Raw genomic sequence first — 25,475 nt, 5'->3', positions numbered from 1 at the left:
AGCAGGATATGAACTCAAAGATCCTCACAATCTGGACATTCTTGCTGCAAACCTGCTCTCCCTTCAAGGAAGCGATAGAAACACCTTAAAGTGTGTACCACCAGGCTCAAGGTCGGCTTCCTGTCTGCAGTTAGAAGCCAAATGAATGATAAAATGGACTCGACCTCACAATGTAACTCGACGTGACCCTGCACCATATGTCTATCTGCACTGCACTTTCTCTGCAGCCATAATGCTTTGTTACAGTTATTGTCTTGTCATATATCAGCTCAATGTATTGATCTGTGTGGATGGTACGTCAGGCAAGATTTTCACTGTAGCTCAGTACATGATGATAATAAACAATATCCCCATTTTAATTGTGTGGAAATATTAGACAGACTGAGATTCTGCTTTGGAACCACAGAAGGAAATTTAACTGTTGACTTTTCTGAGAAATACCAATAAATAGAATAGGCTTCAATCTCACATTACGGTAACTGGGATCGTGACCGGTGGTGGGTCTCCCATATCAATATCAGAATCAGGTTTAATAGCACCGGCATATGCCAAGAAATTTGTTGTCTCTGCGGCAGCAGTAGAACCTAACTCATAACAATAGATTTTAACAGCTATGAATTACAAAAATATACATATTCTATAGTTAAATTAAATCAGTAGTACAAAATTTAAAAATAATACAAATGTAATAAACTATTTTAATTGTGTGGAACTGTTTGACTGGGTTGTTGCTTTGGAAATTCTGGAGTGAACGGTACATATTTATGAGAAGCTCTGATAAATCAAAAGGCTAAATTCTCACATAAATGGGTCACACATCCAGAAACATCGGCTGCACTTCAGCCAGTAAAGAGTGGAATGAAACATGCTGAAAATATTGCAGAAAAAGAACATTGTCCACACGCAACGAGAGGAAGTGACAGATCTGGATCTCACGTCCTTGTCTGAACGAGGAAAGATGAAGCTACACGTACACATAGAGCAGTGACCCGCAGATGCTGCAGATCTGCAGAGAAACGTGAACAGGAAACGGGATCAGGTGACGGGTGGAGGGTCTCCCATCTGAACCGCTGACTCCGCTCCTCACCCTCACACACTGCCTGACCCATCCGCTGCATTTCCCACATTATTCCATACTTACACCAGATACGTGTTTAGTTTTTCCCTCCATATCTTCCCTGTCCCTTTCCCTCCACCCCCAGGTCACAGAGTCATGGGCTCAATTCCCATCCCAGTACAACACACAATTCAGACCCAAACAGGAAATGTTCAGTGTTCATTTAAATCAATCTATGTTTATAAACACTAATTTCTATTCATATTCCTCCAGCCTCACTGGACAGGAACACTGAAACATCAAATGAGAAACAGCAAGAGGAGGCCATTCAGCCCCTCTAACCATCAACAAGATGGCGGCTGCTCTCCCATCTCACATGTTTCTGCATGATGCTCATTTCCTCGATCCCTTTGGTCTCCACATATCTGCAGGCCTCTGTTTTATGTGAGGACGATCACCGAGTATTCACTATCCTCTGTGGTGGGATTTACAGACATTCCCCACCCTCAGAGTGGAGACATTTCCCCTCATCTCAGTCCGGGGCAGTCCATCCCCTTTTTCAGAGACTGGGATTCCTGGTTCAACTGGTAATGATGTTGTGTATTTCAATGTGTTCACCTCTCAGTCCTCGATTCTCCAAATGAAAGGTTTATCACATTTGATCTTTCTTATATGATGACCCCACCACTCCAGGGGGTCAGTCTGGTGAATCTTCATTGCACTCTCTATAACAAATACTCTCTAACCTCTTTGTTAATCCTCTATGGAATTAATTTCCATCTTCTGTTGCCCCAAACACTCACCTCCCACCCCGTCACTATTTCCACCTTCCCACCTCCCCCTCACCTGGATCCACCTCTCACTCCCCAGCTCTTGCCCCATCCCCACCCCTCACCTCTTTTCTCTGACTATTTCCCGTCCACTCTCAGTCCAGAGGGAGGGTCTCGGCCCGAAATGTTGACGGTCCATTTTCCTCCACAGATGCTGCCCGACCCACTGAGTTCCTCCGGCAGTTTGTTCTTTGGTCAGTAAACCCGTGTTAGTATGGGGAGCGGGATTTTACACCATATTCCAGGGACAGTCTCAACAAATCCCAAATAATTGTCACTTTGCCCGGACCATTGGCCCCGCTTGCAGGGCAACAGTCTGCCGGTGTTTGCCCTCCAATGTGGTGAATCCCTCTGCTCGCCACCACCGTGGTCTCAGACATTTCCACAGATGAGCCCCTCCTGTCCCCACCGGGACAAACATCCTGTCTGCCCACTCTCACACCATCTTCATCCTTTCAGTAAAATCATCCTCCTCTCTCCCGGAATCGCTGACGGGCCGAGCGGTCTCCTCCTACCTCTGAGCGATACATCAGGTTCCGGGCGCAGGAGACGCTGCACAAACGCCCCAACTTCCCTCGGAGGGAAATGGAAATAAATCAGAAAGCGAACATTTACTTTGGGATTTGTTCCGCCCTGACGGGAGATCGACGCTTGAGCGGGAAACGGTTTCAGCGGGGTAACGCCCACTGGGCTTGTTCGCCTCCGTTACTGGTTGTAACCAGTGATTGACATCGCTTCGTACCAATGGGAGTAGCGTAGGTCCTGAAGCTTTGTTTTTCAGCAGTGGGGGAGGGGTGGTCACGTGATTGGTAGCTCAGCCGTTAAACCGATAAAGCTCGAGCTCTCCAGCGCGTGGGTGACGTAAACACCGCGCACGCCAGGGCAGGTCCCGGTGTGGGGACCTATGTGTGACGTCAGTCGCGTGGATTCACCTATGTGACGTCACCCGTGGGAGAGCGCTCCCATTTAATAAAACACCTGAATGGACGTTTCTGATGATTTCAGTGGGACAACATTAATCACGGGTTTCATCACTGAATCCAGTGTTGTCTGATGTAAAGTCCCTGTTATGTGTCCGGCTGTGCCGTGTTGTTGGTGGAGTGGGCAGCGTGGTGTTTGTCTCGATTCGGGTCACAACACCAGAATTGCCAGCGGGGTCCAGACACAGTGTATTAGTCAACAGAAAACCTCTCGTCCCTGTAGTCTTTGTCTCCTGGTAAACTCAACATCCTGACAATGTGGACCATAGACACCCCTTCCTCTTTAAAGTCAGTTATACATTCAGACAGCTGATCGCTGAGAGGAATTATATTTATTAGTCATTAAAGTTCGCCCAGATTCGTTTGGACGGATTTGATGTGGAGTTCGGGGGTGTCGCAGTGAAAAGGCCGGACGGCCGAACTCTCTCCGTTGTCCAAACATCCTTCCAGGTGAGGCGACACTTCACCTGTGAATCTTCCGGGGTCGCCTATTGTGTCCGCTGCTCCCGATGCGGCCGCCTCTACACTGGTGACACCAGCTCCTCTGCAGTTGTGCGGGGTAGGGTTGTTTTTTTGGGGGGGGCAGATCGATGTTATATCCTTTTGTGCGTGGGGGGTGGGTTTTGGGGGTTGGTGATCGGGATGCCGTTCTTTTTGGAGGGGTGGGAGTTTGATTTTTCTCTCCGAACGACTTTCATGCTCTTTCTTTGTTTTGTGGTTCTCTGGAGAAGAAAATAAAACGCAAGAGTTGTTTATGGATACCTGCTTTGATAATAAACTGACCTTTGAACTATCCGCTCCCAGCGGGACTTCCCGGTGTTCAAACATTTTCATTCCGATTCCCATTCCCATTCCCGTTCCGACGTGTCAAACCATCGCATCCTCTTCTGCCAAGTTAAGGCCACCCTCAAGGTCCAGAATCTGCACCTTATATTCCGTCTGGGTAGCCCTCCCCCCAACCTGATGGCATGAATATCGATTTCTCCTCCCGGTGAACAAATCTCCCTCCCTCCCACTCCCTCTCTTCCTCGCTGACTTTTCACGTCCTCTCACGTGCTTAGCACGTCTCTCTGGGTCCACTGCTCCTATTCGCCACTCTCCTCTCCTATTAGATTCTATTATCTTCTGCTCTTGAGCTTTCCCATCTACCTGGCTTCACCTATCACCATCCAGCCAGCCATTTTCTCGCCCGCCCCGATCTTATTCAGATATTTCCCCCATTCCATCTCAGTCCTGAAAGAGGGTACAACTGGAAACGTCAACTGTCGACTCTTTTCGATAGATGCTGCCGGGCCTGCTGAGTTCCGCCAGCATTTTGTTTGTGTTGCTCTGGATTTCCTGCACCTGCAGACTTTGTCGCGTTTGTGATTTACCACTCCGCTGTCCCTCCCGCCTCCGATTACAGGGGGCTCTGCATGGACCGCTGGCCACTAGTGGCGATATGCAGGCCTCCGGCCGCGGGTGTCGCTGTACGGACCTTCGGCCACTAGTCGCAATGTGCAGACCTCCGGCCACCCGCGGTGCTGCGGAGAACCTCCCGATAAACGCATGCGCAGTGCCGACAGCCGCGGTTGTTGGCGGTTCTCCGACTCGAGCGGAGGGGTGAGTGGTGTTTGATCCCGGCGGGTTTGTGTAAATTTGGGCCGGTTGGATTGGGAAAGGACCGGGCCCGAGCTCTGCCGGACGGCTGCAATCTTTTAGCTGCCGGAGCTGTTCGAGGGGTGATTGATAAGTTCGTGGCCTACGTTAGAAGGCCGAAAGTTATGTAGCTCTCGGTACATGTACGTGCAGTTCAACTCTTTGAGTGATTATGCAGAAAGTTTGAACAATAACTTTTGCGGGTTTTCTGTTTCAGATAATTGAAAATTGCTAGGTTTTCTAAAATCGACCCCTTCCACCTTAGGCCACGAATTTATCAATCATTGCCCTATTCATGTGATGAGCACGTACACAAATTGGGTGTCACACACACACACACATATATATGTATGAATGGGGCTTTTTATAATGTCAAGCACTAAACCAAGATGAAAGAAAGATATATGAATTCCAGAGCTCCACAGAAACACAGTGATAGTTAAGACATTAACAAGATTATAGCCAGTCACTGCATTTCAGTATACAACTGGTACAATAAAACATATTTAATTTAATTTAATAATATGATAGTTTTTCACGATTGCATTCACCAATTATCATGAAATTGAATTATCAAGCAAGTGAAGTAATGTTTGCTTCGAAGCCATAGGGTTGTTAGTGAGAAAAATTTACTTTCGTTTTAGTGAGTAATCCACGGACCACCACAGTCACAGTTCCACGATTTCACCAGAAACGATCAAATATCCTATCCTAATGTTATTAGTGGTATTTTCCCCACCAGCCACCAACCCCTCTCCCTAACCCCCGCTGTTAAATTTCCTGCTTGTTTATTTTGACTTATTTTCTAACAGAAGTACTGGAGTGGTTCTCCGGTGAGCTCCGGCAGCATTGCACCCCTGTTTAGATCCAAGTAAAATGGACCCGGGGATCAAGCTGCCCTGGTTTATGAGGTGTTGAGTGAGTATTTCTGGTCTGGGATCAAATGTTTGTTTCTGGAGTTCCTTTGGAAGCAATGACTGCTAATCTGAGGAGAGAATGAGTTTGTATTCCATCCCTCACAAGGAGAGGCTGTGAGTAAATGGTCTGTTCTGTGTTTGAACCAGTAGAAATAGACCTGTTTGAACTGTGTTTGGAAATTCCTCTTCGCTGTCACCTGTCTGTCAGACAGTGGAAATCAAACAGAAACTCAACTTGCACTAAAAATCAAAAATTCTGAATCCATTCTGACAAAAGATTGTGAGCCTGAATCGTTAACTTTGTTGTTCTCCTCACAGCAGTTCCTTACCTGTTGAGCGATTCTGGTGAATTCAGTTTCTTTTTATTCCATTCACTCTGGAATGGTTTAAATTTCCTGATTGTCTGTTATGCTTGGGAATGTGTTCAGTGCAGTTGTTGGTAAGAAGGTTCACATGAATAATCTCTGGAATGATCGGCTTTATGTATGAGGAGCATTTGATGGTTCTGGGGCTGTGCTCAATGGAGTTCAGAGGGACGGTGGGGGTGGTGGAGGGATTAGTAACAAGGTTCACGTGAATAATCTCAGGAATGATCGGCTTTATGTATGAGGAGCATTTGATGGTTATGGGGTTGTGCTCAATGGAGTTCAGAGGGACGGTGGGGGTGGTGGAGGGATTAGTAACAAGGTTCACGTGAATAATCTCAGGAATGATCGGCTTTATGTATGAGGAGCATTTGATGGTTATGGGGTTGTGCTCAATGGAGTTCAGAGGGACGGTGGGGGTGGTGGAGGGATTAGTAACAAGGTTCACATGAATAATCTCTGGAATGATCGGCTTTATGTATGAGGAGCATTTGATGGTTATGGGGCTGTGCTCAATGGAGTTCAGAGGGACGGTGGGGGTGGTGGAGGGATTAGTAACAAGGTTCACGTGAATAATCTCAGGAATGATCGGCTTTATGTATGAGGAGCATTTGATGGTTCTGGGGCTGTGCTCAATGGAGTTCAGAGGGACGGTGGGGGTGGTGGAGGGATTAGTAACAAGATTCACGTGAATAATCTCAGGAATGATCGGCTTTATGTATGAGGAGCATTTGATGGTTATGGGGTTGTGCTCAATGGAGTTCAGAGGGACGGTGGGGGTGGTGGAGGGATTAGTAACAAGGTTCACATGAATAATCTCAGGAATGATTGGCTTTATGTATGAGGAGCATTTGATGGTTATGGACCTGTGCTCAATGGAGTTCAGAGGGACGGTGGGGGTGGTGGAGGGATTAGTAACAAGGTTCACGTGAATAATCTCAGGAATGATCGGCTTTATGTATGAGGAGCATTTGATGGTTATGGGGCTGTGCTCAATGGAGTTCAGAGGGACGGTGGGGGTGGTGGAGGGATTAGTAACAAGGTTCACGTGAATAATCTCAGGAATGATCGGCTTTATGTATGAGGAGCATTTGATGGTTATGGGGTTGTGCTCAATGGAGTTCGGAGGGACGGTGGGGGTGGTGGAGGGATTAGTAACAAGGTTCACGTGAATAATCTCAGGAGTGATCGGCTTTATGTATGAGGAGCATTTGATGGTTATGGGGTTGTGCTCAATGGAGTTCAGAGGGACGGTGGGGGTGGTGGAGGGATTAGTAACAAGGTTCACCTGAATAATCTCAGGAATGATCGGCTTTATGTATGAGGAGCATTTGATGGTTATGGGGTTGTGCTCAATGGAGTTCAGAGGGACGGTGGGGGTGGTGGAGGGATTAGTAACAAGGTTCACGTGAATAATCTCAGGAATGATCGGCTTTATGTATGAGGAGCATTTGATGGTTATGGGGCTGTGCTCAATGGAGTTCAAAGGGACGGTGGGGGTGGTGGAGGGATTAGTAACAAGGTTCACGTGAATAATCTCAGGAATGATCGGCTTTATGTATGAGGAGCATTTGATGGTTATGGGGTTGTGCTCAATGGAGTTCAGAGGGACGGTGGGGGTGGTGGAGGGATTAGTAACAAGGTTCACGTGAATAATCTCAGGAATGATCGGCTTTATGTATGAGGAGCATTTGATGGTTATGGGGCTGTGCTCAATGGAGTTCAGAGGGACGGTGGGGGTGGTGGAGGGATTAGTAACAAGGTTCACGTGAATAATCTCAGGAATGATCGGCTTTATGTATGAGGAGCATTTGATGGTTCTGGGGTTGTGCTCAATGGAGTTCAGAGGGACGGTGGGGGTGGTGGAGGGATTAGTAACAAGGTTCACGTGAATAATCTCAGGAATGATCGGCTTTATGTATGAGGAGCATTTGATGGTTCTGGGGTTGTGCTCAATGGAGTTCAGAGGGACGGTGGGGGTGGTGGAGGGATTAGTAACAAGGTTCACGTGAATAATCTCAGGAATGATCGGCTTTATGTATGAGGAGCATTTGATGGTTATGGGGTTGTGCTCAATGGAGTTCAGAGGGACGGTGGGGGTGGTGGAGGGATTAGTAACAAGGTTCACGTGAATAATCTCAGGAATGATCGGCTTTATGTATGAGGAGCATTTGATGGTTATGGGGTTGTGCTCAATGGAGTTCAGAGGGACGGTGGGGGTGGTGGAGGGATTAGTAACAAGGTTCACGTGAATAATCTCAGGAATGATCGGCTTTATGTATGAGGAGCATTTGATAGTTCTGGGGTTGTGCTCAATGGAGTTCAGAGGGACGGTGGGGGTGGTGGAGGGATTTGTAACAAGGTTCACGTGAATAATCTCAGGAATGATCGGCTTTATGTATGAGGAGCATTTGATGGTTATGGGGTTGTGCTCAATGGAGTTCAGAGGGACGGTGGGGGTGGTGGAGGGATTAGTAACAAGGTTCACGTGAATAATCTCAGGAATGATCGGCTTTATGTATGAGGAGCATTTGATGGTTATGGACCTGTGCTCAATGGAGTTCAGAGGGACGGTGGGGGTGGTGGAGGGAATAGTAACAAGGTTTACGTGAATAATCTCAGGAATGATCGGCTTTATGTATGAGGAGCATTTGATGGTTATGGGGTTGTGCTCATTGGAGTTCAGAGGGACGGTGGGGGTGGTGGAGGGATTAGTAACAAGGTTCACGTGAATAATCTCAGGAATGATCGGCTTTATGTATGAGGAGCATTTGATGGTTATGGGGTTGTGCTCAATGGAGTTCAGAGGGACGGTGGGGGTGGTGGAGGGATTAGTAACAAGGTTCACATGAATAATCTCAGGAATGATCGGCTTTATGTATGAGGAGCATTTGATGGTTATGGGGTTGTGCTCAATGGAGTTCAGAGGGACGGTGGGGGTGGTGGAGGGATTAGTAACAAGGTTCACATGAATAATCTCAGGAATGATCGGCTTTATGTATGAGGAGCATTTGATGGTTATGGGGCTGTGCTCAATGGAGTTCAGAGGGACGGTGGGGGTGGTGGAGGGATTAGTAACAAGGTTCACGTGAATAATCTCAGGAATGATCGGCTTTATGTATGAGGAGCATTTGATGGTTATGGACCTGTGCTCAATGGAGTTCAGAGGGACGGTGGGGGTGGTGGAGGGATTAGTAACAAGGTTCACGTGAATAATCTCAGGAATGATCGGCTTTATGTATGAGGAGCATTTGATGGTTATGGACCTGTGCTCAATGGAGTTCAGAGGGACGGTGGGGGTGGTGGAGGGATTAGTAACAAGGTTTACGAGAATAATCTCAGGAATGATCGGCTTTATGTATGAGGAGCATTTGATGGTTATGGGGTTGTGCTCAATGGAGTTCAGAGGGACGGTGGGGGTGGTGGAGGGATTAGTAACAAGGTTCACGTGAATAATCTCAGGAATGATCGGCTTTATGTATGAGGAGCATTTGATGGTTATGGGGTTGTGCTCAATGGAGTTCAGAGGGACGGTGGGGGTGGTGGAGGGATTAGTAACAAGGTTCACGTGAATAATCTCAGGAATGATCGGCTTTATGTATGAGGAGCATTTGATGGTTATGGACCTGTGCTCAATGGAGTTCAGAGGGACGGTGGGGGTGGTGGAGGGATTAGTAACAAGGTTCACGTGAATAATCTCAGGAATGATCGGCTTTATGTATGAGGAGCATTTGATGGTTCTGGGGTTGTGCTCAATGGAGTTCAGAGGGACGGTGGGGGTGGTGGAGGGATTAGTAACAAGGTTCACGTGAATAATCTCAGGAATGATCGGCTTTATGTATGAGGAGCATTTGATGGTTATGGGGTTGTGCTCAATGGAGTTCAGAGGGACGGTGGGGGTGGTGGAGTGATTAGTAACAAGGTTCACGTGAATAATCTCAGGAATGATCGGCTTTATGTATGAGGAGCATTTGATGGTTATGGACCTGTGCTCAATGGCGTTCAGAGGGACGGTGGGGGTGGTGGAGGGATTAGTAACAAAGTTCACGTGAATAATCTCAGGAATGATCGGCTTTATGTATGAGGAGCATTTGATGGTTCTGGGGTTGTGCTCAATGGAGTTCAGAGGGACGGTGGGGGTGGTGGAGGGATTAGTAACAAGGTTCACGTGAATAATCTCAGGAATGATCGGCTTTATGTATGAGGAGCATTTGATGGTTCTGGGGTTGTGCTCAATGGAGTTCAGAGGGACGGTGGGGGTGGTGGAGGGATTAGTAACAAGGTTCACATGAATAATCTCAGGAATGATCGGCTTTATGTTTGAGGAGCATTTGATGGTTATGGGGCTGTGCTCAATGGAGTTCAGAGGGACGGTGGGGGTGGTGGAGGGATTAGTAACAAGGTTCACGTGAATAATCTCAGGAATGATCGGCTTTATGTATGAGGAGCATTTGATGGTTATGGACCTGTGCTCAATGGAGTTCAGAGGGACGGTGGGGGTGGTGGAGGGATTAGTAACAAGGTTCACATGAATAATCTCAGGAATGATCGGCTTTATGTATGAGGAGCATTTGATGGTTCTGGGGCTGTGCTCAATGGAGTTCAGATGGACGGTGGGGGTGGTGGAGGGATTAGTAACAAGGTTCACGTGAATAATATCAGGAATGATCGGCTTTATGTTTGAGGAGCATTTGATGGTCATGGGGCTGTGCTCAATGGAGTTCAGAGGGACGGTGGGGGTGGTGGAGGGATTAGTAACAAGGTTCACGTGAATAATCTCAGGAATGATCGGCTTTATGTATGAGGAGCATTTGATGGTTATGGGGTTGTGCTCAATGGAGTTCAGAGGGACGGTGGGGGTGGTGGAGGGATTAGTAACAAGGTTCACGTGAATAATCTCAGGAATCATCGGCTTTATGTATGAGGAGCATTTGATGGTTATGGGGGTGTGCTCAATGGAGTTCAGAGGGACGGTGGGGGTGGTGGAGGGATTAGTAACAAGGTTCACGTGAATAATCTCAGGAATGATCGGCTTTATGTATGAGGAGCATTTGATGGTTATGGGGTTGTGCTCAATGGAGTTCAGAGGGACGGTGGGGGTGGTGGAGGGATTAGTAACAAGGTTCACATGAATAATCTCAGGGATGATCGGCTTTATGTATGAGGAGCATTTGATGGTTATGGGGCTGTGCTCAATGGAGTTCAGAGGGACGGTGGGGGTGGTGGAGGGATTAGTAACAAGGTTCACGTGAATAATCTCAGGAATCATCGGCTTTATGTATGAGGAGCATTTGATGGTTATGGGGTTGTGCTCAATGGAGTTCAGAGGGACGGTGGGGGTGGTGGAGGGATTAGTAACAAGGTTCACGTGAATAATCTCAGGAGTGATCGGCTTTATGTATGAGGAGCATTTGATGGTTATGGGGTTGTGCTCAATGGAGTTCAGAGGGACGGTGGGGGTGGTGGAGGGATTAGTAACAAGGTTCACGTGAATAATCTCAGGAATGATCGGCTTTATGTATGAGGAGCATTTGATGGTTATGGACCTGTGCTCAATGGAGTTCAGAGGGACGGTGGGGGTGGTGGAGGGATTAGTAACAAGGTTCACGTGAATAATCTCAGGAATGATCGGCTTTATGTATGAGGAGCATTTGATGGTTATGGGGCTGTGCTCAATGGAGTTCAGAGGGACGGTGGGGGTGGTGGAGGGATTAGTAACAAGGTTCACATGAATAATCTCAGGAATGATCGGCTTTATGTATGAGGAGCATTTGATGGTCATGGGGCTGTGCTCAATGGAGTTCAGAGGGACGGTGGGGGTGGTGGAGGGATTAGTAACAAGGTTCACGTGAATAATCTCAGGAATGATCGGCTTTATGTATGAGGAGCATTTGATGGTTATGGGGCTGTGCTCAATGGAGTTCAGAGGGACGGTGGGGGTGGTGGAGGGATTAGTAACAAGGTTCACGTGAATAATCTCAGGAATGATCGGCTTTATGTATGAGGAGCATTTGATGGTTATGGGACTGTGCTCAATGGAGTTCAGAGGGACGGTGAGGGTGGTGGAGGGATTAGTAACAAGGTTCACGTGAATAATCTCAGGAATGATCGGCTTTATGTATGAGGAGCATTTGATGGTTATGGGGCTGTGCTCAATGGAGTTCAGAGGGACGGTGGGGGTGGTGGAGGGATTAGTAACAAGGTTCACGTGAATAATCTCAGGAATGATCGGCTTTATGTATGAGGAGCATTTGATGGTTATGGGGTTGTGCTCAATGGAGTTCAGAGGGACGGTGGGGGTGGTGGAGGGATTAGTAACAAGGTTCACGTGAATAATCTCAGGAATCATCGGCTTTATGTATGAGGAGCATTTGATGGTTATGGGGTTGTGCTCAATGGAGTTCAGAGGGACGGTGGGGGTGGTGGAGGGATTAGTAACAAGGTTCACGTGAATAATCTCAGGAATGATCGGCTTTATGTATGAGGAGCATTTGATGGTTCTGGGGTTGTGCTCAATGGAGTTCAGAGGGACGGTGGGGGTGGTGGAGGGATTAGTAACAAGGTTCACATGAATAATCTCAGGAATGATCGGCTTTATGTATGAGGAGCATTTGATGGTTCTGGGGTTGTGCTCAATGGAGTTCAGAGGGACGGTGGGGGTGGTGGAGGGATTAGTAACAAGGTTCACGTGAATAATCTCAGGAATGATCGGCTTTATGTATGAGGAGCATTTGATGGTTCTGGGGCTGTGCTCAATGGAGTTCAGAGGGACGGTGGGGGTGGTGGAGGGATTAGTAACAAGGTTCACGTGAATAATCTCAGGAATGATCGGCTTTATGTATGAGGAGCATTTGATGGTTATGGGGTTGTGCTCAATGGAGTTCAGAGGGACGGTGGGGGTGGTGGAGGGATTAGTAACAAGGTTCACGTGAATAATCTCAGGAATGATCGGCTTTATGTATGAGGAGCATTTGATGGTTATGGGGTTGTGCTCAATGGAGTTCAGAGGGACGGTGGGGGTGGTGGAGGGATTAGTAACAAGGTTCACATGAATAATCTCTGGAATGATCGGCTTTATGTATGAGGAGCATTTGATGGTTATGGGGCTGTGCTCAATGGAGTTCAGAGGGACGGTGGGGGTGGTGGAGGGATTAGTAACAAGGTTCACGTGAATAATCTCAGGAATGATCGGCTTTATGTATGAGGAGCATTTGATGGTTCTGGGGCTGTGCTCAATGGAGTTCAGAGGGACGGTGGGGGTGGTGGAGGGATTAGTAACAAGATTCACGTGAATAATCTCAGGAATGATCGGCTTTATGTATGAGGAGCATTTGATGGTTATGGGGTTGTGCTCAATGGAGTTCAGAGGGACGGTGGGGGTGGTGGAGGGATTAGTAACAAGGTTCACATGAATAATCTCAGGAATGATTGGCTTTATGTATGAGGAGCATTTGATGGTTATGGACCTGTGCTCAATGGAGTTCAGAGGGACGGTGGGGGTGGTGGAGGGATTAGTAACAAGGTTCACGTGAATAATCTCAGGAATGATCGGCTTTATGTATGAGGAGCATTTGATGGTTATGGGGCTGTGCTCAATGGAGTTCAGAGGGACGGTGGGGGTGGTGGAGGGATTAGTAACAAGGTTCACGTGAATAATCTCAGGAATGATCGGCTTTATGTATGAGGAGCATTTGATGGTTATGGGGTTGTGCTCAATGGAGTTCGGAGGGACGGTGGGGGTGGTGGAGGGATTAGTAACAAGGTTCACGTGAATAATCTCAGGAGTGATCGGCTTTATGTATGAGGAGCATTTGATGGTTATGGGGTTGTGCTCAATGGAGTTCAGAGGGACGGTGGGGGTGGTGGAGGGATTAGTAACAAGGTTCACCTGAATAATCTCAGGAATGATCGGCTTTATGTATGAGGAGCATTTGATGGTTATGGGGTTGTGCTCAATGGAGTTCAGAGGGACGGTGGGGGTGGTGGAGGGATTAGTAACAAGGTTCACGTGAATAATCTCAGGAATGATCGGCTTTATGTATGAGGAGCATTTGATGGTTATGGGGCTGTGCTCAATGGAGTTCAAAGGGACGGTGGGGGTGGTGGAGGGATTAGTAACAAGGTTCACGTGAATAATCTCAGGAATGATCGGCTTTATGTATGAGGAGCATTTGATGGTTATGGGGTTGTGCTCAATGGAGTTCAGAGGGACGGTGGGGGTGGTGGAGGGATTAGTAACAAGGTTCACGTGAATAATCTCAGGAATGATCGGCTTTATGTATGAGGAGCATTTGATGGTTATGGGGCTGTGCTCAATGGAGTTCAGAGGGACGGTGGGGGTGGTGGAGGGATTAGTAACAAGGTTCACGTGAATAATCTCAGGAATGATCGGCTTTATGTATGAGGAGCATTTGATGGTTCTGGGGTTGTGCTCAATGGAGTTCAGAGGGACGGTGGGGGTGGTGGAGGGATTAGTAACAAGGTTCACGTGAATAATCTCAGGAATGATCGGCTTTATGTATGAGGAGCATTTGATGGTTCTGGGGTTGTGCTCAATGGAGTTCAGAGGGACGGTGGGGGTGGTGGAGGGATTAGTAACAAGGTTCACGTGAATAATCTCAGGAATGATCGGCTTTATGTATGAGGAGCATTTGATGGTTATGGGGTTGTGCTCAATGGAGTTCAGAGGGACGGTGGGGGTGGTGGAGGGATTAGTAACAAGGTTCACGTGAATAATCTCAGGAATGATCGGCTTTATGTATGAGGAGCATTTGATGGTTATGGGGTTGTGCTCAATGGAGTTCAGAGGGACGGTGGGGGTGGTGGAGGGATTAGTAACAAGGTTCACGTGAATAATCTCAGGAATGATCGGCTTTATGTATGAGGAGCATTTGATAGTTCTGGGGTTGTGCTCAATGGAGTTCAGAGGGACGGTGGGGGTGGTGGAGGGATTAGTAACAAGGTTCACGTGAATAATCTCAGGAATGATCGGCTTTATGTATGAGGAGCATTTGATGGTTATGGGGTTGTGCTCAATGGAGTTCAGAGGGACGGTGGGGGTGGTGGAGGGATTAGTAACAAGGTTCACGTGAATAATCTCAGGAATGATCGGCTTTATGTATGAGGAGCATTTGATGGTTATGGACCTGTGCTCAATGGAGTTCAGAGGGACGGTGGGGGTGGTGGAGGGAATAGTAACAAGGTTTACGTGAATAATCTCAGGAATGATCGGCTTTATGTATGAGGAGCATTTGATGGTTATGGGGTTGTGCTCATTGGAGTTCAGAGGGACGGTGGGGGTGGTGGAGGGATTAGTAACAAGGTTCACGTGAATAATCTCAGGAATGATCGGCTTTATGTATGAGGAGCATTTGATGGTTATGGGGTTGTGCTCAATGGAGTTCAGAGGGACGGTGGGGGTGGTGGAGGGATTAGTAACAAGGTTCACATGAATAATCTCAGGAATGATCGGCTTTATGTATGAGGAGCATTTGATGGTTATGGGGTTGTGCTCAATGGAGTTCAGAGGGACGGTGGGGGTGGTGGAGGGATTAGTAACAAGGTTCACATGAATAATCTCAGGAATGATCGGCTTTATGTATGAGGAGCATTTGATGGTTATGGGGCTGTGCTCAATGGAGTTCAGAGGGACGGTGGGGGTGGTGGAGGGATTAGTAACAAGGTTCACGTGAATAATCTCAGGAATGATCGGCTTTATGTATGAGGAGCATTTGATGGTTATGGACCTGTGCTCAATGGAGTTCAGAGGGACGGTGGGGGTGGTGGAGGGATTAGTAACAAGGTTCACGTGAATAATCTCAGGAATGATCGGCTTTATGTATGAGGAGCATTTGATGGTTATGGACCTGTGCTCAATGGAGTTCAGAGGGACGGTGGGGGTGGTGGAGGGATTAGTAACAAGGTTTACGAGAATAATCTCAGGAATGATCGGCTTTATGTATGAGGAGCATTTGATGGTTATGGGGTTGTGCTCAATGGAGTTCAGAGGGACGGTGGGGGTGGTGGAGGGATTAGTAACAAGGTTCACGTGAATAATCTCAGGAATGATCGGCTTTATGTATGAGGAGCATTTGATGGTTATGGGGTTGTGCTCAATGGAGTTCAGAGGGACGGTGGGGGTGGTGGAGGGATTAGTAACAAGGTTCACGTGAATAATCTCAGGAATGATCGGCTTTATGTATGAGGAGCATTTGATGGTTATGGACCTGTGCTCAATGGAGTTCAGAGGGACGGTGGGGGTGGTGGAGGGATTAGTAACAAGGTTCACGTGAATAATCTCAGGAATGATCGGCTTTATGTATGAGGAGCATTTGATGGTTCTGGGGTTGTGCTCAATGGAGTTCAGAGGGACGGTGGGGGTGGTGGAGGGATTAGTAACAAGGTTCACGTGAATAATCTCAGGAATGATCGGCTTTATGTATGAGGAGCATTTGATGGTTATGGGGTTGTGCTCAATGGAGTTCAGAGGGACGGTGGGGGTGGTGGAGTGATTAGTAACAAGGTTCACGTGAATAATCTCAGGAATGATCGGCTTTATGTATGAGGAGCATTTGATGGTTATGGACCTGTGCTCAATGGCGTTCAGAGGGACGGTGGGGGTGGTGGAGGGATTAGTAACAAAGTTCACGTGAATAATCTCAGGAATGATCGGCTTTATGTATGAGGAGCATTTGATGGTTCTGGGGTTGTGCTCAATGGAGTTCAGAGGGACGGTGGGGGTGGTGGAGGGATTAGTAACAAGGTTCACGTGAATAATCTCAGGAATGATCGGCTTTATGTATGAGGAGCATTTGATGGTTCTGGGGTTGTGCTCAATGGAGTTCAGAGGGACGGTGGGGGTGGTGGAGGGATTAGTAACAAGGTTCACATGAATAATCTCAGGAATGATCGGCTTTATGTTTGAGGAGCATTTGATGGTTATGGGGCTGTGCTCAATGGAGTTCAGAGGGACGGTGGGGGTGGTGGAGGGATTAGTAACAAGGTTCACGTGAATAATCTCAGGAATGATCGGCTTTATGTATGAGGAGCATTTGATGGTTATGGACCTGTGCTCAATGGAGTTCAGAGGGACGGTGGGGGTGGTGGAGGGATTAGTAACAAGGTTCACATGAATAATCTCAGGAATGATCGGCTTTATGTATGAGGAGCATTTGATGGTTCTGGGGCTGTGCTCAATGGAGTTCAGATGGACGGTGGGGGTGGTGGAGGGATTAGTAACAAGGTTCACGTGAATAATATCAGGAATGATCGGCTTTATGTTTGAGGAGCATTTGATGGTCATGGGGCTGTGCTCAATGGAGTTCAGAGGGACGGTGGGGGTGGTGGAGGGATTAGTAACAAGGTTCACGTGAATAATCTCAGGAATGATCGGCTTTATGTATGAGGAGCATTTGATGGTTATGGGGTTGTGCTCAATGGAGTTCAGAGGGACGGTGGGGGTGGTGGAGGGATTAGTAACAAGGTTCACGTGAATAATCTCAGGAATCATCGGCTTTATGTATGAGGAGCATTTGATGGTTATGGGGGTGTGCTCAATGGAGTTCAGAGGGACGGTGGGGGTGGTGGAGGGATTAGTAACAAGGTTCACGTGAATAATCTCAGGAATGATCGGCTTTATGTATGAGGAGCATTTGATGGTTATGGGGTTGTGCTCAATGGAGTTCAGAGGGACGGTGGGGGTGGTGGAGGGATTAGTAACAAGGTTCACATGAATAATCTCAGGGATGATCGGCTTTATGTATGAGGAGCATTTGATGGTTATGGGGCTGTGCTCAATGGAGTTCAGAGGGACGGTGGGGGTGGTGGAGGGATTAGTAACAAGGTTCACGTGAATAATCTCAGGAATCATCGGCTTTATGTATGAGGAGCATTTGATGGTTATGGGGTTGTGCTCAATGGAGTTCAGAGGGACGGTGGGGGTGGTGGAGGGATTAGTAACAAGGTTCACGTGAATAATCTCAGGAGTGATCGGCTTTATGTATGAGGAGCATTTGATGGTTATGGGGTTGTGCTCAATGGAGTTCAGAGGGACGGTGGGGGTGGTGGAGGGATTAGTAACAAGGTTCACGTGAATAATCTCAGGAATGATCGGCTTTATGTATGAGGAGCATTTGATGGTTATGGACCTGTGCTCAATGGAGTTCAGAGGGACGGTGGGGGTGGTGGAGGGATTAGTAACAAGGTTCACGTGAATAATCTCAGGAATGATCGGCTTTATGTATGAGGAGCATTTGATGGTTATGGGGCTGTGCTCAATGGAGTTCAGAGGGACGGTGGGGGTGGTGGAGGGATTAGTAACAAGGTTCACATGAATAATCTCAGGAATGATCGGCTTTATGTATGAGGAGCATTTGATGGTCATGGGGCTGTGCTCAATGGAGTTCAGAGGGACGGTGGGGGTGGTGGAGGGATTAGTAACAAGGTTCACGTGAATAATCTCAGGAATGATCGGCTTTATGTATGAGGAGCATTTGATGGTTATGGGGCTGTGCTCAATGGAGTTCAGAGGGACGGTGGGGGTGGTGGAGGGATTAGTAACAAGGTTCACGTGAATAATCTCAGGAATGATCGGCTTTATGTATGAGGAGCATTTGATGGTTATGGGACTGTGCTCAATGGAGTTCAGAGGGACGGTGAGGGTGGTGGAGGGATTAGTAACAAGGTTCACGTGAATAATCTCAGGAATGATCGGCTTTATGTATGAGGAGCATTTGATGGTTATGGGGCTGTGCTCAATGGAGTTCAGAGGGACGGTGGGGGTGGTGGAGGGATTAGTAACAAGGTTCACGTGAATAATCTCAGGAATGATCGGCTTTATGTATGAGGAGCATTTGATGGTTATGGGGTTGTGCTCAATGGAGTTCAGAGGGACGGTGGGGGTGGTGGAGGGATTAGTAACAAGGTTCACGTGAATAATCTCAGGAATCATCGGCTTTATGTATGAGGAGCATTTGATGGTTATGGGGTTGTGCTCAATGGAGTTCAGAGGGACGGTGGGGGTGGTGGAGGGATTAGTAACAAGGTTCACGTGAATAATCTCAGGAATGATCGGCTTTATGTATGAGGAGCATTTGATGGTTCTGGGGTTGTGCTCAATGGAGTTCAGAGGGACGGTGGGGGTGGTGGAGGGATTAGTAACAAGGTTCACATGAATAATCTCAGGAATGATCGGCTTTATGTATGAGGAGCATTTGATGGTTCTGGGGTTGTGCTCAATGGAGTTCAGAGGGACGGTGGGGGTGGTGGAGGGATTAGTAACAAGGTTCACGTGAATAATCTCAGGAATGATCGGCTTTATGTATGAGGAGCATTTGATGGTTATGGACCTGTGCTCAATGGAGTTCAGAGGGACGGTGGGGGTGGTGGAGGGATTAGTAACAAGGTTCACGTGAATAATCTCAGGAATGATCGGCTTTATGTATGAGGAGCATTTGATGGTTCTGGGGCTGTGCTCAATGGAGTTCAGAGGGACGGTGGGGGTGGTGGAGGGATTAGTAACAAGGTTCACATGAATAATCTCAGGAATGATCGGCTTTATGTATGAGGAGCATTTGATGGTTATGGGGCTGTGCTCAATGGAGTTCAGAGGGACGGTGGGGGTGGTGGAGGGATTAGTAACAAGGTTCACATGAATAATCTCAGGGATGATCGGCTTTATGTATGAGGAGCATTTGATGGTTCTGGGGTTGTGCTCAATGGAGTTCAGAGGGACGGTGGGGGTGGTGGAGGGATTAGTAACAAGGTTCACGTGAATAATCTCAGGAATGATCGGCTTTATGTATGAGGAGCATTTGATGGTTATGGGGCTGTGCTCAATGGAGTTCAGAGGGACGGTGGGGGTGGTGGAGGGATTAGTAACAAGGTTCACGTGAATAATCTCAGGAATGATCGGCTTTATGTATGAGGAGCATTTGATGGTTCTGGGGTTGTGCTCAATGGAGTTCAGAGGGACGGTGGGGGTGGTGGAGGGATTAGTAACAAGGTTCACGTGAATAATCTCAGGAATGATCGGCTTTATGTATGAGGAGCATTTGATGGTTCTGGGGTTGTGCTCAATGGAGTTCAGAGGGACGGTGGGGGTGGTGGAGGGATTAGTAACAAGGTTCACGTGAATAATCTCAGGAATGATCGGCTTTATGTATGAGGAGCATTTGATGGTTATGGGGTTGTGCTCAATGGAGTTCAGAGGGACGGTGGGGGTGGTGGAGGGATTAGTAACAAGGTTCACGTGAATAATCTCAGGAATGATCGGCTTTATGTATGAGGAGCATTTGATGGTTATGGGGTTGTGCTCAATGGAGTTCAGAGGGACGGTGGGGGTGGTGGAGGGATTAGTAACAAGGTTCACGTGAATAATCTCAGGAATGATCGGCTTTATGTATGAGGAGCATTTGATAGTTCTGGGGTTGTGCTCAATGGAGTTCAGAGGGACGGTGGGGGTGGTGGAGGGATTTGTAACAAGGTTCACGTGAATAATCTCAGGAATGATCGGCTTTATGTATGAGGAGTATTTGATGGTTCTGGACCTGTGCTCAATGGAGTTCAGAGGGACGGTGGGGGTGGTGGAGGGATTAGTAACAAGGTTTACGTGAATAATCTCAGGAATGATCGGCTTTATGTATGAGGAGCATTTGATGGTTATGGGGTTGTGCTCATTGGAGTTCAGAGGGACGGTGGGGGTGGTGGAGGGATTAGTAACAAGGTTCACGTGAATAATCTCAGGAATGATCGGCTTTATGTATGAGGAGCATTTGATGGTTATGGGGTTGTGCTCAATGGAGTTCAGAGGGACGGTGGGGGTGGTGGAGGGATTAGTAACAAGGTTCACATGAATAATCTCAGGAATGATCGGCTTTATGTATGAGGAGCATTTGATGGTTATGGGGTTGTGCTCAATGGAGTTCAGAGGGACGGTGGGGGTGGTGGAGGGATTAGTAACAAGGTTCACATGAATAATCTCAGGAATGATCGGCTTTATGTATGAGGAGCATTTGATGGTTATGGGGCTGTGCTCAATGGAGTTCAGAGGGACGGTGGGGGTGGTGGAGGGATTAGTAACAAGGTTCACGTGAATAATCTCAGGAATGATCGGCTTTATGTATGAGGAGCATTTGATGGTTATGGACCTGTGCTCAATGGAGTTCAGAGGGACGGTGGGGGTGGTGGAGGGATTAGTAACAAGGTTCACGTGAATAATCTCAGGAATGATCGGCTTTATGTATGAGGAGCATTTGATGGTTATGGACCTGTGCTCAATGGAGTTCAGAGGGACGGTGGGGGTGGTGGAGGGATTAGTAACAAGGTTTACGAGAATAATCTCAGGAATGATCGGCTTTATGTATGAGGAGCATTTGATGGTTATGGGGTTGTGCTCAATGGAGTTCAGAGGGACGGTGGGGGTGGTGGAGGGATTAGTAACAAGGTTCACGTGAATAATCTCAGGAATGATCGGCTTTATGTATGAGGAGCATTTGATGGTTATGGGGTTGTGCTCAATGGAGTTCAGAGGGACGGTGGGGGTGGTGGAGGGATTAGTAACAAGGTTCACGTGAATAATCTCAGGAATGATCGGCTTTATGTATGAGGAGCATTTGATGGTTATGGACCTGTGCTCAATGGAGTTCAGAGGGACGGTGGGGGTGGTGGAGGGATTAGTAACAAGGTTCACGTGAATAATCTCAGGAATGATCGGCTTTATGTATGAGGAGCATTTGATGGTTCTGGGGTTGTGCTCAATGGAGTTCAGAGGGACGGTGGGGGTGGTGGAGGGATTAGTAACAAGGTTCACGTGAATAATCTCAGGAATGATCGGCTTTATGTATGAGGAGCATTTGATGGTTATGGGGTTGTGCTCAATGGAGTTCAGAGGGACGGTGGGGGTGGTGGAGTGATTAGTAACAAGGTTCACGTGAATAATCTCAGGAATGATCGGCTTTATGTATGAGGAGCATTTGATGGTTATGGACCTGTGCTCAATGGCGTTCAGAGGGACGGTGGGGGTGGTGGAGGGATTAGTAACAAAGTTCACGTGAATAATCTCAGGAATGATCGGCTTTATGTATGAGGAGCATTTGATGGTTCTGGGGTTGTGCTCAATGGAGTTCAGAGGGACGGTGGGGGTGGTGGAGGGATTAGTAACAAGGTTCACGTGAATAATCTCAGGAATGATCGGCTTTATGTATGAGGAGCATTTGATGGTTCTGGGGTTGTGCTCAATGGAGTTCAGAGGGACGGTGGGGGTGGTGGAGGGATTAGTAACAAGGTTCACATGAATAATCTCAGGAATGATCGGCTTTATGTTTGAGGAGCATTTGATGGTTATGGGGCTGTGCTCAATGGAGTTCAGAGGGACGGTGGGGGTGGTGGAGGGATTAGTAACAAGGTTCACGTGAATAATCTCAGGAATGATCGGCTTTATGTATGAGGAGCATTTGATGGTTATGGACCTGTGCTCAATGGAGTTCAGAGGGACGGTGGGGGTGGTGGAGGGATTAGTAACAAGGTTCACATGAATAATCTCAGGAATGATCGGCTTTATGTATGAGGAGCATTTGATGGTTCTGGGGCTGTGCTCAATGGAGTTCAGATGGACGGTGGGGGTGGTGGAGGGATTAGTAACAAGGTTCACGTGAATAATATCAGGAATGATCGGCTTTATGTTTGAGGAGCATTTGATGGTCCTGGGGCTGTGCTCAATGGAGTTCAGAGGGACGGTGGGGGTGGTGGAGGGATTAGTAACAAGGTTCACGTGAATAATCTCAGGAATGATCGGCTTTATGTATGAGGAGCATTTGATGGTTATGGGGTTGTGCTCAATGGAGTTCAGAGGGACGGTGGGGGTGGTGGAGGGATTAGTAACAAGGTTCACGTGAATAATCTCAGGAATCATCGGCTTTATGTATGAGGAGCATTTGATGGTTATGGGGGTGTGCTCAATGGAGTTCAGAGGGACGGTGGGGGTGGTGGAGGGATTAGTAACAAGGTTCACGTGAATAATCTCAGGAATGATCGGCTTTATGTATGAGGAGCATTTGATGGTTATGGGGTTGTGCTCAATGGAGTTCAGAGGGACGGTGGGGGTGGTGGAGGGATTAGTAACAAGGTTCACATGAATAATCTCAGGGATGATCGGCTTTATGTATGAGGAGCATTTGATGGTTATGGGGCTGTGCTCAATGGAGTTCAGAGGGACGGTGGGGGTGGTGGAGGGATTAGTAACAAGGTTCACGTGAATAATCTCAGGAATCATCGGCTTTATGTATGAGGAGCATTTGATGGTTATGGGGTTGTGCTCAATGGAGTTCAGAGGGACGGTGGGGGTGGTGGAGGGATTAGTAACAAGGTTCACGTGAATAATCTCAGGAGTGATCGGCTTTATGTATGAGGAGCATTTGATGGTTATGGGGTTGTGCTCAATGGAGTTCAGAGGGACGGTGGGGGTGGTGGAGGGATTAGTAACAAGGTTCACGTGAATAATCTCAGGAATGATCGGCTTTATGTATGAGGAGCATTTGATGGTTATGGACCTGTGCTCAATGGAGTTCAGAGGGACGGTGGGGGTGGTGGAGGGATTAGTAACAAGGTTCACGTGAATAATCTCAGGAATGATCGGCTTTATGTATGAGGAGCATTTGATGGTTATGGGGCTGTGCTCAATGGAGATCAGAGGGACGGTGGGGGTGGTGGAGGGATTAGTAACAAGGTTCACGTGAATAATCTCAGGAATGATCGGCTTTATGTATGAGGAGCATTTGATGGTTATGGGGCTGTGCTCAATGGAGTTCAGAGGGACGGTGGGGGTGGTGGAGGGATTAGTAACAAGGTTCACGTGAATAATCTCAGGAATGATCGGCTTTATGTATGAGGAGCATTTGATGGTTATGGGACTGTGCTCAATGGAGTTCAGAGGGACGGTGAGGGTGGTGGAGGGATTAGTAACAAGGTTCACGTGAATAATCTCAGGAATGATCGGCTTTATGTATGAGGAGCATTTGATGGTTATGGGGCTGTGCTCAATGGAGTTCAGAGGGACGGTGGGGGTGGTGGAGGGATTAGTAACAAGGTTCACGTGAATAATCTCAGGAATGATCGGCTTTATGTATGAGGAGCATTTGATGGTTCTGGGGTTGTGCTCAATGGAGTTCAGAGGGACGGTGGGGGTGGTGGAGGGATTAGTAACAAGGTTCACGTGAATAATCTCAGGAATGATCGGCTTTATGTATGAGGAGCATTTGATGGTTATGGGGTTGTGCTCAATGGAGTTCAGAGGGACGGTGGGGGTGGTGGAGGGATTAGTAACAAGGTTCACGTGAATAATCTCAGGAATCATCGGCTTTATGTATGAGGAGCATTTGATGGTTATGGGGTTGTGCTCAATGGAGTTCAGAGGGACGGTGGGGGTGGTGGAGGGATTAGTAACAAGGTTCACGTGAATAATCTCAGGAATGATCGGCTTTATGTATGAGGAGCATTTGATGGTTCTGGGGTTGTGCTCAATGGAGTTCAGAGGGACGGTGGGGGTGGTGGAGGGATTAGTAACAAGGTTCACATGAATAATCTCAGGAATGATCGGCTTTATGTATGAGGAGCATTTGATGGTTCTGGGGTTGTGCTCAATGGAGTTCAGAGGGACGGTGGGGGTGGTGGAGGGATTAGTAACAAGGTTCACGTGAATAATCTCAGGAATGATCGGCTTTATGTATGAGGAGCATTTGATGGTTCTGGGGCTGTGCTCAATGGAGTTCAGAGGGACGGTGGGGGTGGTGGAGGGATTAGTAACAAGGTTCACGTGAATAATCTCAGGAATGATCGGCTTTATGTATGAGGAGCATTTGATGGTTATGGACCTGTGCTCAATGGAGTTCAGAGGGACGGTGGGGGTGGTGGAGGGATTAGTAACAAGGTTCACGTGAATAATCTCAGGAATGATCGGCTTTATGTATGAGGAGCATTTGATGGTTATGGACCTGTGCTCAATGGAGTTCAGAGGGACGGTGGGGGTGGTGGAGGGATTAGTAACAAGGTTCACGTGAATAATCTCAGGAATGATCGGCTTTCTGTATGAGGAGCATTTGATGGTTATGGGGCTGTGCTCAATGGAGTTCAGAGGGACGGTGGGGGTGGTGGAGGGATTAGTAACAAGGTTCACATGAATAATCTCAGGGATGATCGGCTTTATGTATGAGGAGCATTTGATGGTTCTGGGGTTGTGCTCAATGGAGTTCAGAGGGACGGTGGGGGTGGTGGAGGGATTAGTAACAAGGTTCACGTGAATAATCTCAGGAATGATCGGCTTTATGTATGAGGAGCATTTGATGGTTATGGGGCTGTGCTCAATGGAGTTCAGACGGGGGTGAAAGGGGAGGGGGTGGTTAAGTAAACCTACCGAATGCTGAAAAGCCTGGATACAGTGGACATGGAGAGGATGTTTCCATTAGATGGAGAGTCTGTGATCTGACAGCACAGTCTCAGAATAAAGATGCTTCCCTTTAAAGCTGAAACGAGAAAAAATTTCTTCAGCCAAAAGATGTCTGATCTGTGGAATTTGTTGCCACAGAGGTTGGTTGAGGCTGCCATTTGAGTATATTTATGGCCGAGATTAATACACTCATGATTGCTAAGTAGCTTCAGGGTTACAGGAGGAAGGCAGGAATATGGTGTTGGAATAA

The 25,475-nt window shown here is 47.5% G+C and overlaps 1 protein-coding gene across 2 annotated transcripts in view; it reads left to right on the top strand.

The window, feature by feature from the left end:
• LOC140724140 (uncharacterized) overlaps window positions 1-25,475 on the top strand; it is a 60,109-nt gene that overhangs the window by 14,205 nt on the left and 20,429 nt on the right. Inside the window, exons 1-2 of one of the 2 annotated variants that reach the window (XM_073038615.1) lie at window positions 4,432-4,469; window positions 5,318-5,536. The exons of the other annotated variant lie outside the window; for it this stretch is intronic. The gene's annotated coding sequence lies outside the window, so the exon portion shown is untranslated. Of the gene's footprint in view, window positions 1-4,431; window positions 4,470-5,317; window positions 5,537-25,475 lie in introns of those variants that run through there. 2 annotated transcript variants of the gene reach the window in all.

Source organism: Hemitrygon akajei, unplaced genomic scaffold, assembly GCF_048418815.1.
Source record: "Hemitrygon akajei unplaced genomic scaffold, sHemAka1.3 Scf000167, whole genome shotgun sequence".
NCBI lineage: Eukaryota > Metazoa > Chordata > Chondrichthyes > Myliobatiformes > Dasyatidae > Hemitrygon > Hemitrygon akajei.
Note: the sequence above shows the minus strand (reverse complement) of the source record. Positions and strands in the feature narration are given on the sequence as shown.